Genomic DNA, 15,276 nt, shown 5'->3' with positions numbered 1-15,276 from the left:
CCTGGGCAGGGCACCTGGGGGCTCTGTGTGCCCAGCCTGACCCACCAGCCCTGCCCTGGCTCCAGGCTGCTGTGCTGCTCACCCTGCTCGGGAACTGCAGCTCCTGAGCTGTCTGGGGGTGGCATCACCTCCCGAGGGTCCTGTCCCACCGGGGACACGGGGTGTGGCAGCAGGCAGAGCATCAGGAGGAGTTTTTATAGAAACAGGGCAAAGCACTTGACTCCTGCAGAACTGGAGGCTGCCCTGGCCATTCTGAAGTGATTACAGCAAACAAGATAATCCATGTCTCTTGAGGCCCTTGGTGTGTTGTTGCTGTGCTGTTTCCCTTTCCCCCTTGGTGTGGTGCTCAGCTCTTTGCTCCTGAGGAGGTGCAGGGGGGTTTCTCAGCAGACCTTGTGTGATTTCAAATGAAAACAGTTTCTGTTCTAGGCACTCATCTGCCACAGATTTAAATATGCTTAAAATAACTGTGCACACGAATAATATATTGGGGTGCACCTACAGAATTTGTGTGTATTTATAGATCTCTATATATCTATATCTGTATCTATTTGGTATGTTTTCAATGAAGGAGCCTGTGTGTTTCTGCACAGAGTCTAAGTCTGAGCTTCTTTTCCTGTGTAGTTACTGTAGCTCAGATTCTTTTCAGCTAATCTACACAGCTTTTAAGCAGTTGAGTTCAGGTCAATAGCTGCACAAAGCTGAAAAATCTTAAATTTCTCTCAGAGCCCTTAAATCCAAACCCTGAGTAAAATAGTTATTCACAAGGCTTGCTCATAATTGATTCATTACAATCTTATATTGGTGAGCCCATAACACAAGGCAGGTTCCCACCTCCACTCTGTTTGTTACTTGTGAACAGAAATTCAGGAGACTGACTCCACAGTATTTAATTTAATCAGAGCCAGTGCAGATCTAGCAGTGCCTGCTCGTGTGTATTAAATCTCTGAATGCAGTAATGCATCAATTCTGTCAGCTCCTGCTACAAAACCGAAATAAATTTTCCTGCTGTCACCTAAGCATCAGAGGATGAATATCAGAAGAAAAAAAAATCCCAGCTCTCAGCTGTGTGGCTCAAAGGGTCCCTGCTTCAGTGGCACCTGTCCTGCCTCCCCTCATGAATGTGAAATGTGCTGTGTGCCTCTGTCTTCCAGGCAAAACATGGCTTCAGTCCCTGGCTTCTGCAGCAAAGCAAGGAGAAGCTTTTTCATCAGTGAGAAAATATTCTGGACAAGGCAAGAAGGAATAAATGTAGTTACATTTTACATCTGCAATTTATAAAACACAACTGAATTTTAAATATGCTGGAGAATGAAGTATCCTTGCCTAATAAACAAGATCCACCTGCTGTTTGGCTCTTTTAGATTCAAGGTTTCTCTTTGCTGCTGGAAGTGGCCTTTGAGAGAATTAAATTCTATAAATGGTTGCACATTGAGGTTTAGTGTTTATCCAGCTTCCCAAGTGGAGGTCAGCTCCTGGTACCCCTGTGGTCCAAGGTGAAACAACACAGGTTTTCATGATGGTAAAAATGAGACAAGTGAGGTTATCAAAGAGCTCTGGGCCAAGGCTTCCCTTGGCCAGGAGAGGAAGAGCAAGGATTGCTGCAGCCAGTGCACTGCTCTCCCAGATGGAAAACACCTTTGCAGATGAAGGAAGGATGGATTTCCCCCAAAACACATTTTCCTAGGCTAGTGGGAGATACATCCCAGGACAGTCTGGATTCAGTGTGGACGCAGCCACACACATTTGGCCTGAGCACGGGCTCCTGGTGGAGCTGTGGCTGCCCTGGCTCCCAGACTGGGGCATTCCCAGAGGATTCCCACCCAGGGCAGTCTCAGGCAGGGTGGATGGTCAGCAGAGCCCAGCTGCTGTCTGAGTGCTCCCTTTAGCAGCTTAGCCCTGCAGAGACCGAGCTGTCGAAAATCTGCTCAGTTGTGTGACAAAAGGAGCTGCCACACACTAATTCACAGTGATTCTATCTCTAAGAAAAACCACTTAGCAGACCTGGACAAGGGCTGAAGCTGATAAGGAAGGAACTCATTAAACTGATAGAATTAGAGATCTCTTTTAGCCTTCTCCCCATCTGTCTTTTGCCACCTGTCACTCACTGTTGTTTCTGTAACTCAGAACTGTAGGTTTGGGGAACAGAGATTATTTCTTCCTACATCATCTTCTTAAGGTTCTTTGAACATTACATAATTACCAATAACACAAAGGGAATAAGGTATGAGAGCTGCAGAAAACCAATCTTTGTGATGCTGCTCTTGACAGCAAAAAGCCCCTTCTAGCTCACAAATCCTTTATAGTAAGTACATCTCCTAAATAAAACATGATAAGACTAAAAAAAAATGAAAAACCCAGCAAAGCTCTCTGGAAAACCTCTGTAGCTAACACACTGCTGGAGCCAGCAGAGGGATCCTCACCCACCCAGCTGTTGATTCAGGCTGAGAACAACTCCAGGGGCAGATGATTGTGTTCAAACACCACATTTCTCATGGATGCTGAAGAAACAGACCTTAAATTTATTTGTATAGATATATATGTTTTAAATGATCTTTTTTTTTGTTTTTGTTTTTTTTTTTTTTTTTCCCAGCAAGGCTTGGGAGACATCACAGCTCAAGGAACACAGGACTAACACCTCCAGCACAGCACAGGTGCAGCAGGGCTCAGGGAATTTTCTGTCAGGGTTATCTCTCTGCTCCCAGCCTCTCCCCCACTCCCCTCCATTGCTTCAGGGCAGTGCAGGGAGCCCTCAGGGCCTCGGTGTCAGAGCTGTTCACACACATCTTGTTTTCCCTTTTCATGTCACAGCTCATCTAGCAGAATAATTCCTTTTTTTTTTTTTTTTTTTTTTTTTTTAATGTTTAAATGCCTTTTTATATAAGGAAAAGGTGTACAGCGAAATCTCAGTAAACAAGTACTGAAGCATGCTGCTTTATAAGCCTGTTTTTGTTTAGTCTTTTTTTTTTTATTTTTAATACTTATCATGAAGACAAACACTTTCAGAAACTCTGTATTTCCCAGCATCTTTCATTTCTTTTGGCTGGGCACCATCAGCCAAATAGGTGTAATAAAACCACGGAAGAAAAGCACATGTACAACAAGGCACTTTACCTGGGCAGACATAAAATTGCACTCATTAAAGAAGCACATTTAGGCATAAAATGCAGCTCAAAAACCTCCATTAACAGCTTCCACTAGGGAAAAAGATTGCTTTGACCTTCAGAGGTTGATGCAATGTGTGATGTTTATTAATAGTTTTAGTAAGAAAGTATCTATACAGGGGGTTGTCTTGCCTTTTATTTGGCTGGTTTGGAGAGCCCTTACTGTTTCTTGGCTTGCCTACTGAATAGTGCTGATGAAAAACTCCCTGCTCTTAGGTTAATGTCCATCAAAAGATTTCTCTGCTTCTCTGATGATGAAAGTAGCACTGCAGGACCCTGGGCTTAATCCCATCCACCAGCTTTCCAAAAAGGGGAGGATGGCTCCCAACAGCAGTTCTGTGTGTGAGAAATGCTCTCTGAAGCATGAGGGGCTTGGGACGACTCCTTGTGGAAGCATCTCCTTGTTTCCCCTCATGAGATGTTTCCTGCCCTTCAGGAGCTTTTCTATAATCAAGATTTTCAAGATCTGCTTTCATGTTTTTGCTCATGATTTGTGCTGGGTGCAATTACTCATGCAGAGGGACTTTGAACACCACAGCTCTAAGCCACCAGCAGTACAAACCTGTCTCTTTGCTGACGTGACTTTCAAGTGTGAGAGTTTCTCCATCCTTAACAAAGATCAGCTGAATTTTATCAAACCAGCCATTCCTCCTTGTTGACAGCACTCTGCTTACTCAGGCCATAAGGAGTAAAGCTGACACACTAAGAGGAGGAAAGCTGACACAAGAATGCCCCATTTAACGAGTCAGGGAAGGGTTTGTGATGTTATTTTTCACAGGCATTTAGAGCACGGCTTTGTTTTTCCTCTTCCCCATCCCTGAAAATTTTCAAGGCTGAGTTAGACAGGACTTGGAGCAACCTGGTCTAGTGGAAGGTGTCCTTGCCCATGACAAGGGGTTCAATGAGATGAGCCACAGGGTCCCTCCCAGCCCCAGCCATTCCAGGATTCCCAGATTCCAGGCTCCTTCCCCAGCCCAAGTGAGCCAGCCAGCAGAGGGAGCGCAGCACATGGGCTCACAAAAATAGGAGCCTGCTAAAAAAAACCCGCCCCAAACAAACCCAAACAGCAGAATGATTATGGTCTTTAGCAGAATAAACAGAATAGTCAGGAGGCAGAAGCTTTTCCCCAGCACTGAGATCCAGCTGCAGGCTGGGTGGGGAACAGGCACCGCATCTGGCACCCAGCGTGTTCCTCCGGTGGGAAATCCCCGTGGTGAGCATGTTCCCCTGTGCCACCCCTGCTCCAGGGGGGTGGATTCTGTCCCTTTTTCACACTCCTTGGCAGAGCCACCTCTGCAGCTCCCCCCCAGAGCACATCAGTTGTGGAGGAGCCAGGATGGAGCTCCTGTCGCAGAGGCAGCGGAGGGTGCAGTGGTGGCAGGGTGACAGCAGTGTCACAGCTGCTGAGCTGTGCTCTCAGGCCTGCTCCTGCTCTGGCCATGCTGCAGATTTTGGTAGAAGCTGGGAAGTTTGGGGCTTGCCTGTGAGCAGTGCAGTTCTGCAAACAGAGGGATGTGATCAGCACGGGAGGGTGGAAGTGAACCCGTCTGTCTGTCTTAAAGAGGATGATAAATAAAGACTAACAGGAACAGGGGGTGCTCTCTGGGACTTTATCATCTACAGAAGGGCTTTTCCAAAGGTTTGGGAACCTGCCTCACCTGGCACATCCTCCTTGTGTCTGGGTGTGGGGGAGCAGAGCTCATAGGAGTGTGGCTGGTTTGCTTGGGGCTGCAGCAGCTGGTCCTGCTGGAAGCATTTAACTCTGGGACTTGCTGCTCTCCCTGCACTCCCCGGGGTGAGAGCAGATACATGATTTCTCCCATATCCTGCCAACATCTGGGCCCTCAGTATCTCATTTACTGCTCGTGAGGTGTCTCAAAACAGGACAAACTGCACATCCAATATCTGATCCTTCACTCAGAGGCATGGGGGAGTTTTGATGGACTCACTTCAGCCAGGATCTGTATCTGACACCAAACCTTTTCCATAGCAGGCTGGTCATTAGTTGGAGCTCAGTGTTTGCAGGGTGTTTCCATCAGAGCTCTGTAGCCCTTCAAATCAAAAGCACTGCTTTCATTGTGGATTAAAAGTGCAGTATGTAGCCAAGCTTTGTTAGTTTAGTTTTTAACAAGGATTTAAGCATTTAAAATTCTTTCAAAGATGTAAGTAAGGCTCATAATTTAAACCCTCACTGACAGATATCATGGCAAAGATATGAAGACTATTTAAAGACAGCCTGCCTGCCTGCCTGTCCATCTATTTGTCACTCTCTAATCTGCCTGACATGTGCTATCACCTTTCTCTTTCCAATCACAATGAGGCCAGGTCTGCACAGGCACGTGTGGAGTGACCTGAGCTTCCCCAGGGTTCTGCACACTGCCTGCCAGCTGCAGCCCAGCAGTGGGAATGGGAATGGGAATGGGCTGATTATGGAATCACATTTGGCTGGTGTTGAACTCATTCCACCCCCTGCCATGGGCAGGGACACCTTCCACTACCCCAGGTTGCTCCAAGCTGTCCAGCCTGAGCTTGAACATTTCCAGGGCTGGGGCAGCCTGATGCTCAGCCTTGCTGCAGAGCAGCCTGGACCTGCCTGGGCTGGTGGCTCAGCCTTGCAGCTTGGGGAGGGTACCTGCAGGTTTGGTGGAGCAGTTTATCCAACCAAGGATTCTTCCCTCTGAAGTCAGTGGGAGGAGAAGGCATTCAACTCACCACCAAATACAATTTCTTCTCTACTTTTTTGGGAACAGGCATGACACAGAAACTACATCACTCTTTGGAAACAAGAGAGACACGATATTTCACTTTTTTTTTAGGTGACCTGAGTATATTTTGTCCCCCCTGTAGAGAATTAAATGATGCTCAGCCAAGTCAATCTCTTACTTGGTCAGGTCTTTCCAGCTGCCCTTCATTGGCCAGGGACCAGTTGCCTTGTATGGGAGCCACGGCTTCCAGAGAACCCACTCACAGCCCTGCAGATGTTTTTTGGGGAGGCAGGAGGGATCAACAGCTTGGGCTGACACACACATGTCTAATTCTGGCAGTACAGAGGAGGGTAAAGGTGACAAACCACTCAGGGATGGCACATCCCACTTCCAAGGCTGGATTTAAAGAGTGGAAAAAATGTTGTCTGATTACTTGTCTGAAAAAGTTTGGGAATATTATTTTAAAGATATTTTTAAAATCAAAGAACTGGGCCTAATTCTGTCTAAAAAAAAAAAACATTTTGGGGCTGACTGAAATGCCCTTTGTGTCAGTGGTGGCTGGAAAGAGAATCTGAGTTGATTTGAATTTATATGAGGAGCTGTGGCATCTGAGCAAGAAAGTTCATTGCAGTTAAAGCTCCATCCCCATGGCTGAAGGAGCATTTCCAGGAACTGATCTGGTGTCTTTCTGAGAGATCAAAGTGCCCTTTGCCTTTAGCTTATCAAAAGGATTTGATTGTGGTGCTTGAGCAGTAGGCAGCTCTGTGGGGCTTAGCAAGGATCAACATCTGGATGCAAAATGCAAATGAGTTTAAATTAGAAACCAGGAAAACCTTTTCAATAGTGTGAGATTGAAACAGCAGAGCACTCTGCCAAGGGGAGCTTCTTTATCTCTGAATAATTTTGAGCTATGGCTGATGACCTTTCTGCAGGTGCTTTTATCCATCACAAGTTCCTGGGCTCAGCACAAAAATAACTCTGAACGGGGAGAAAATGTAGCAGCTTCTTTTGGCCTTAAGGTCTCAGAAAGGTTGCAAAGGACAAGGCAAACTAAACTTGCCTTGTGTTACTGAGATTATCAGAGAAGATAAAGAGGTTGTTACAGTCCAGGCATTGCTGCTGATTCCCTGCCACACTTTTTTTGCTGGCTGAGGTCTGTGCCTTAGTCTCTGCAGCCCATCCTTGGATTTTGGGAGGGTAAATGTGTGTTTGCAGAGCGCTCTGGGTGAGGAGAGAGGGCATCATTTATTGCTGCAGAGATTGGAGACTCCCTGATGTGATTATAACGTGTAGTGATGGAGGCTATTTTTGTTGTATGTTGTGAATATTTCCTTGTATGGAATCACAAGGAGCCTGCTTGTGACTGTTGGAAGCTCCAGCCACGAAGTTCCCAAAATCTCTGGCATTCCCAAGTCAGTGCTGTGTGCAGCAGTGCTGATTAGCCTTGGGGCAATGCACAAGATCGATGAGATGATGATAATGGCAATGCCTCTGGCCTCTGCTCTTTGCAGAGGGGTTGGACAGAGCAGCACGGTCTCCTCTGCACTTTAGGACCTGGCATCTTGCACCTGGATTCAGTAATCCCCACGGAAGTGGGAGGAAACTCTTAATTCTTCTTAGCCATCAGACTGCTGCTCTGCAAATCCCCTCCCCACTGGAGCTGCAGATCTGAAATGGCATTAAAGAGGAAATCAACCTTTTGCACAGTTTCCTCTTGGAAAGTGAGTGTTACTTCTAATTATAGCGATTGCAATGTTTCGAATGCTCTCCCAGGGCCTGGGATGCCGGGGGTGGGGAGGGACAGCTGGAAATGCAGATACGTTCCCCTCTCCGCTGGTTCCTGGGTGTTATCTGTGACAGGAGCGAGAGGAGCCGTGCTGGCCATTGTCCCCAGCTTGTCCCGGTGTTGATCATGTCTGTGTCCCTGGCAGGCATCAGCCTTGGTGGCAGAAACTGCTCTCCCAAGTTGTGGCTGCTTTTCAAAAAGCTCAAACTGTCTCTTTTCCCCCTCTTCCTCCAGCACTTCAGTTCTCCGGGTTCCTTTCGAAGGGTGAGAAGCCCATTAGGAGCGATTCTGCCCCCAGGCCAGGCGCTCCTGCAGAAGAGCCGCCAGCCATGGGCGAGTTGAGCCTGCCACCTCCTGGCCACACTCTCAGACTGGCCACAGCTCGGAGCTCCACAGCAGCTCCTTTTGCCTCTCCTGGTGCCCCCTGAGATCTCCTGACTGCCGTGGGAGCTGTGGCTCTCCTGTGGGGTGTGAGCGTGGTTCCCCTCTTTTGCAGAGGTGAGGCTCGGGAGCTGAGCTCTGCCCCCTTTGAGGTGCTTGAGTTTGGTGTCTGATGGTTTGAGGACCTGGATTTCCTGTGTGGAGAGCACACAGCACACAGAAAACATGGATTTCTGAGGAGGAGGGTCCAAGTCATCCTCTGGAGCTGAGGCAGGGCTGTGGCTGTTCCACTCTGAGCCGTGCCTGCAGCATGTCCCAGTTTTGGCCACCTCTTGTCCCTCTGGCTGCTGCTGTGGCAGCCTGCTTTGCCCTGGGAGATCACAGAGCTGTGTCCGTGCTCTGTGCTGTGTCTCTGGGTAATCTCATTGCAGCTACACTCAAATACCATCTCTATGGTGATGACTCAGGCATGCAGCCCCTCTCTGGGCTCTCCTCTCCCTGTCCAAATTCATATCTCAGAGGAGCTCTCTGACATCTCGTGAATGTCTCACCACCCTTTCAAGCACAACAGGGTCAAATCAGAGCTTTTAACCTCTCCTTCTCAGCTCAGGGATTCCCTGAGCTCAGCACTACCAGGATGCTGCTTTGCTGCCAGAACCTGAGTGCTGTCTTCATCTCCTGCCTCCTCCCATGTCTTCACATTCTGGGCACCTCAACAGCTTGCATAACCCTGCTAAGCCTTTCTTAAAGCTAAAACTCTCACCTTCTCTGTCATCACATCCCCTCCACTTGTTGCAATATCCTTTTTCAGCCTCAAGAAACTCACTGTGGGCCAGCTTGCATCCACTGGGATGCTGTTTCAGGCACTGCTTCCCACCTTTCCTCCCTCTCTTGCCTCACCCCTCTGGGCTGCTCCCTGCCCACCCTCTGCCTTCCCTTAATCCCACCCATGTCCCTGCCAGCTGCCAGGGCTGTATCCTCCTGTTAGTTCCTCATTTTATTTATTAATTGCAAGCTTTGGGCTCACAGGCAGCTTTCTTTGCTCTTCTCACCATTGCTAGGCAATCAGGCTGCTGCATTTCTGTCCAGCTCCTATTGACTGGCACAAATGTGAAATCTCCTCTCTTGTGAGCAGGGAGGGGGGCACTGGATGGACAGGGCTGAGGATTTCCCCAGGCTCTTGTCAGGGAGGTGGCTCCAAGGCTGCCCATCCGTCCCTGGGAGTGCTGGGGGGGCAGGCTGGGGACAGCACTGAGCTGCAGGCTGGGGTGGGCCAGCAAAGGGAGGGGATTTCAGGGGCCAAGAAACAGCCCTGGCTCCAGGCACTGAGGACTCAGCTTTTTCTTGCAGCTGCAGGAGTGCAGCTACCCCAGAAGCTAAATAAGCATTAACAGGCCACTAAATAGGGACTGGGAATGGAGGCTGCTACAGGGGAGTGAGCAGGGGTAGAGCCTTCACCTGTGAGCAGAGTGAGGCTGGGAGGATGAATTGTGCCTCAGTCTGAGCTGGCACTGCACTGGCACGGATGGTGTGAAGGAATGCCAGAGCTGGCTGGACTCCTGGGCTGGTCCCCTTGGTGGGCAGAGGAGGCTGTTCCTACAAACATGCTGCAGGACAGCTCTGGACCAGCTTGTTGCATGGAGGACACCAGAGAACTGGGGCAGAGCTGCTGCTGTGTCCCAGAAGGGTGTTGGCAGAGCCTGTACCTGCAGTTTCCCTGCCAGCTGAATATTCATTTAGGCTGTGATGTGCCTGCTGAGATCTGCAGTCCCTCTGCTCGAAAGCAAAGGCTTTCCATTAATTTATTGATGCTGGGCTCCAGACTCATCTCTGCTCCCACAGAAGGATGAAAGCAGCTCCTTGTTCTCTTCTGGCAGGTGTGTGTCAACAGGAGTTTTACTGACACGTGAGGAGCTCATTCCCAGATTCCTCCTGCTGGTGCCTGGTGCATCCCTGTGCTTGGACATCCTGCAGCCCTCTGAGCCCCCAGGCCATGCCCTGACCTTCCTGCAGCTCCCACAAGAGCTTCCCCTCTCAGATGAGCCATCCAGATGAGGGATGGTTTTAATGTGGCTGCAGGAGAGGCACACTTACACCCCTGGCTGTGATCCTTTCTTATGGGGAAAGGTTCTGTTCAGGAAGGTTTTATTGATTTCTTTAAGATTTAAGGATGGAAATAGTGGGAGAACCTCACTGCCTAGTTGAGCTCTTTCTTCATTCCTCAAATCCTTCCAGCTGGGATTTCTTCACTTCTGCTCTGCCAAAAGCAGTGTCATAAAAAAAGGTGTTTTGTTTTTCCTGTGAATTCATCCTATGGCCATGGCCTCCCTGGGGTTAAAAACAATTTCTGGGTTCTGGGCAGTTTGCTTTGCTGCAGAGTACAGCTGCTGGGAGACAAAAATTGGTGATGCAATCCCAATTTTGAAGAACTTGACTTTGGATCATGTGATGCCACCCCAGAAGTCAGTGAAAGCACTGACTGGGAAATCCCCTCAATGTTCCCAAATCCCCACAAGGTTCCCACAGTGCTGGCCTGGAGGGATGCTGTGGATCTGCTCCCTCTCTGGGCAGGGAGGGGCCCCACAGTGTGGGCAGTGCTCCTCAGGTCAGTTCTGCCTGCCTGGATTCACCCACTTCCCTGGGATGCCCTGGCTGAGCAGTGCCAAACTGACTCAAACAAGCCCCAAACAGTTTGGATGGAGCTTTCTTGGCTCTGTGCTTGAAGCATCTTTAATTATTATCTGAACCAACAACGTCTTCTGATGGTGTCTTGACACATCTTTTCTCTACTAAAAAGGCCAAAGGAGGGTCCCCAGGTGCTGAGCACAGAAAGCAGCTCTGCTTTGCTGTGCTGGGTGATGCAGCCTCAGCTCTTGCTGTGTTACCCTGCCAAAGAAGCGAAGGCCTTGCTGTTTCCACTGAAATTAATCCTTATGGGAATCTGCTCTCTGATGCAACGCTCAGCAGGAGGTTTCTTTTTCCCATCACTCCGCTTATTTCAGCTTGAAAAATAAACAGAGGCGAAAAAGCAGAAGGCAGTAAAGCTATCTGGGAGCTGCTGGAAGAGGGAAGGGTTTGCCATCTGTCGTGGGGAGCATGGCCATGGGCAGCTGCTGCCGTTCTTCAGCACTGAGAGCCCGGGCAAAGACTAAACACCCTGCCTCCTATTTTGGCTTGGGATTACATTAGAAATAATAAACATCTGAGCTCTGATTCTCAACTGACAATATCTCTAAATGGAAGGGAATGTACGGGATGGGAACCAGCAGCCGGTGGCCAAAAGGAGCGGAGAGCTACTGCTGGGAGAGGAGAGTGTGTGGGGAGGCAGGGGAGGGGCTGTGGGGGGGCTGGGGGTCCTCAGAGTGTGGGATGGGGACCAGAGCAGCCTGCTGGAACATGCATTCCACTGGGGACATCGGTGAAGGGGAGGAGGAAGAGGAGTTGTTGTGTTTCTTCACTTGTGTTCCTCCACTGCTTTGTATCTGGAGCATATCTGAATCCTGCTCGAGCTTCAATTAGGGTCTAAAAAGTGCTTCATGTCCAGAGTGCTTGGCCTGAGGCTTCTGTCTGTGCTGGTCCATTGCCCACAGCAGGGCAGGGCTGGTGTCCTGGGCACTTGGAGCCCTTTGAAGCCCATGGCTGCATCTCCAGGGCTGCTCTGCTTTGGTGCTCTTATTTTGGACTGTACCTTTGCTGCTGGGTCCATCTCTCCCCGCCTTTGCCCACCCAACATAGATCCCCCCAGTGATGGAGGCTGCATGTCAGAGGAGTTTTCTTTTTGAGTTCTTCATCAGCAGAGCAGAGTTGAGTGAAGAACAGCTTTCCTCATTTGGTGGCTGAGCTAAAAACACAGAAAAATCATGTGGGGTTGAGCTGAGATCTGTGGGAAGGGCTCCCTTTGAGTGTGCTCCAGGAGACTCATGAGCTGCTGACACCTGCAGGAGCTGGGGGCTGGTGGCCTGCAAGGCTGGGTCACCCTGTGCCTGTGCCCAGCCCTGTGCTGCCTCACAGACCCAGGAGCAAAGCTGCCCACAGCCATGGGAGCTCACTCAGCCTCTCTCTTTGTTTTTCCTTTCAGGGGTTGTTCCTCTGAAAGTTGTTTGTGGCTCTTTTTCTTCATTTCCCTCTTTTCAGATGGTTCATCTGTCATCCCCAGCCCTGCTTCCATGAGGAGCCCAGTGAGGTTTAATGTGTGAGACCAGAGAAGGCAGAGTCAAGTGTCACCTCCATGTGAGACATGATTTCCCAGGGAGGGAGGAAGGGAGAAGCTCTGCAGGTGTTTGTTGGCCTCAGGGTGGTTAAAACCCAGACCCACACTCTTGGTGTGCTCAGGGTGGGCACGTGTGGGTCCCCATGTCCCCATGGGTGTGCTGGGCAGTGTGACCTGCAAGCCACAAGTGCTGGGGCAGGGCAGCCTCACCTCCACCTCCTCCTCTTTCCTGGCTTCAATTTCCTGGAGTGAACCAAATCATCGTTTCACTGGAAACAGATGAGCAGCAGGAACACTGAGAACAAATCCTTGGGCATCTGTCTTGTCAAGGGCATGGGTCAAGAGAACTACTCAGACTCAAACACTGGCCAGGTATTGCCTCCTGAATACAGCTCCATCCTCCAAGAGTGGATTCCTAATGAGATGAGCTCAAGGCAGGCAGCAGAGCACACAGATAATAGCCTGAGTGAAAGAACCAGCCGAGTATAGGAATTTTAATTAAACCTGACAAACCCTGAGAGGAAAAGGGGAGAGATAGAGACCATCTGGCATAAAGATGCTGAGTAATCTCAGTTTGGTGAGTGCTGTTGACCTGCTGCAGTTTAGGAGGATGTGCATGCCCCTGGTGCAGGGGCCAGCCACAGGTCCTTCCCTGATGCTGGGGCAGGAGAGAAGCCAAAGGGAGCTCTGATCATGCTGTGCTTTGCACAAACACAGCATGATTTAGTTTGTGTGCCTTGGCACTAAACTGGCACTGGGGTGCTCTGCCCTGTTTGTGGCAGCACTGAGATGGTGGGGTATGGGGGGAGGATGGACTGTGCTGCTGGGGGGTTTGGTGCCCCCTCCTCGTGATGGGGATGGGGCTGATCCATCCACTGCAGCCTCCAGCTGAGCCCCTGCTGCCAGGCACATCTTGAGAGCCTTTGCCAGGTGCCCATCCCATGCTCCTGAGGGAAGGCAGCACCGTGCAGAGCTGGGAGCAGTCCTGACACCTGGAGCATTATCAGAGACTCACAGAATGGTTTGGGCTGGGAGGGTCCTTAAAGCTCCTCCTGTTCCACACCCTGCCATGGGCAGGGACACCTTCCACTATCCCAGCTTGCTCCAAGCTCCATCCAACCTGGACACTTCCAGGGATGGTGCAGACACAGCTTCTCTGGGCACCCTGTGCCAGGCCCTCAGCCCCCTCTCAGGGAAGAATTTCTTCCTTAAACCTAACTCTGCTCTGTGCCAGTTTGATGCCCTAACCCCTCATCCTGTCACTCTGTCCTTGTCAGAAACCCTCTCCATCTCCATCATTGGTGTGGGCAGCATCCCTGGGCCAGGAGTGGTGCTGGGTGGGTGGCACAGGCTCTGCAGCTGAGCTCAGTGTCTGTGGCATGGGGATAAAGCTGGGAAGGGCTGTGGGAGCTCTGGGCTGTGCACAGAGCCTGGCTGCCCTTGCTGAGTTCTCTGGGGCATTTGACACACAGCCTGAGCCAGCTTTAAGTCCCCTTGGGCTATTAATGCAAACAGCAAGGCATTGGTGATACATTTTAGTTTAGCTGGAAAAGCCTTCAAAGCCATGCTGAATAAGGATTAAAAGGCCATTTAATCTATTTTTTTTTGGCCTTTGCAAACACAAGAAAAATTCAAACCAGCTGACAGGGCTGGTGGTTTTGAGCCAGTTGCAGCAGCCTCTGGGATTTCCTTGGCATGCTGGAGCTGCCTGTGGGGAAAAGCTGGAATGAACCAGGTAATTTGGGCTTTGCCTGGTGGTGTTGCAAGCGGGGGTGGCTGATGGGCTGCTCTGCTTTCCCTTGCCCTGTAATGGAGCCCTGCCCCATGTGCAGTGAGCACTGGGCCAGGTGTTTTACCTGCCTGGGGTGAGGATGGATTCCTGCCCAAGGAGGAGAGCCAGGCAAACAGAGATGAAGGAGGCAGGAGGGATGATGGAAAGATGCAATTTTGCTGTGTGGATCCTGCTGGCAGCCAGATACATCCCCAGGCCTCCCTCCCCTTGCCTGCATGCCCAGCATCTTTGCTTGGCTCTGCCCTGGCAGATCCAAACCCTCCATCTGTCTCCTGTGCTGCAGATGATATCAAACCCATGTTGATATTCTGTCCCTGCTCTTATTTCCCAGCCCATTGTGTGTGGCTCTGGGGATCTTCTCCTGCCTGTTAAACCCAGCTAGGAGGATTCTTCAGGTGCTGTTCAGATCTGCCCTGTCTGACAGAGCCCAACCTGCCTGGACATGAGTCTGACCACCTCACATTTCATCTGGTTTTTCAGCCCTGCTCCATGCTCCATATCCATTCACTCCTGGTAGGATGTGTTTCACCAGTCCTGAATAAAATTTTTTCCCAAGTCCAAGTTCCATCCAGAGTAATTGCATCATTATTGCAGCCATTGTATTACACAAAATAATAAAACTCCATTAATTTGGCATAAAATGAGAGCAGAGGAGGCTGGAGGGAGGATGCACATGGGGTACAACTGCAGTATCCCGTGTTGGATGCCACTTTCTGCTGCCTGCAGGAGGGCTCCAGCTTTCCACAAACCACCCCTGGGGCTCTCCTGGTGTCCCCCAGCCCTGCCTGTGTTCCTGCCTGGAGCTGAGCTGGACAGGAGTGAGGGCACGTCCCCAGCTCGTGTGCCAGAGCCCATCTTATGTGCCTGCAGCGCTCTCCAAATAATTGTGCCCAAACATTTTGCCTAAGCCCTTTGCTGTCCCCTCCCTGCTAGCACCCCAGCTCTGTGGTATCCCTGGAAAATGCTGGCTCTTGCTGTGGGACAGGCTCTCCTGGCTGCTCCTCCCGCTGCCTGTTGGTTCAAATTAACTTTGCAAGCAAAGCTCTGCCTCGTTCTCTTCTGCCTCCAACAAGCTCCGGGCTGCTCAGCGCCTGTGTGGCCTGTCCCCCTCGGAGCCTTGGGGACAGAGCTAATGAAAATCATTCTGGCTTCAAAATCACAGCCTGGGAGAATGGGTTTCTCCTCTTCTCACCAGGAGCCCGGCTGGAGAGCCCAGGCAGCTGAGCAGAGGAAACTGG

The sequence above is a fragment of the Oenanthe melanoleuca genome, chromosome 20 (genome assembly GCF_029582105.1).
Source record: "Oenanthe melanoleuca isolate GR-GAL-2019-014 chromosome 20, OMel1.0, whole genome shotgun sequence".
In the NCBI taxonomy this organism is placed as follows: Eukaryota; Metazoa; Chordata; class Aves; order Passeriformes; family Muscicapidae; genus Oenanthe; species Oenanthe melanoleuca.
The sequence above is the reverse complement of the archived record's forward strand: the minus strand, read 5'-3'. Positions refer to the sequence as shown.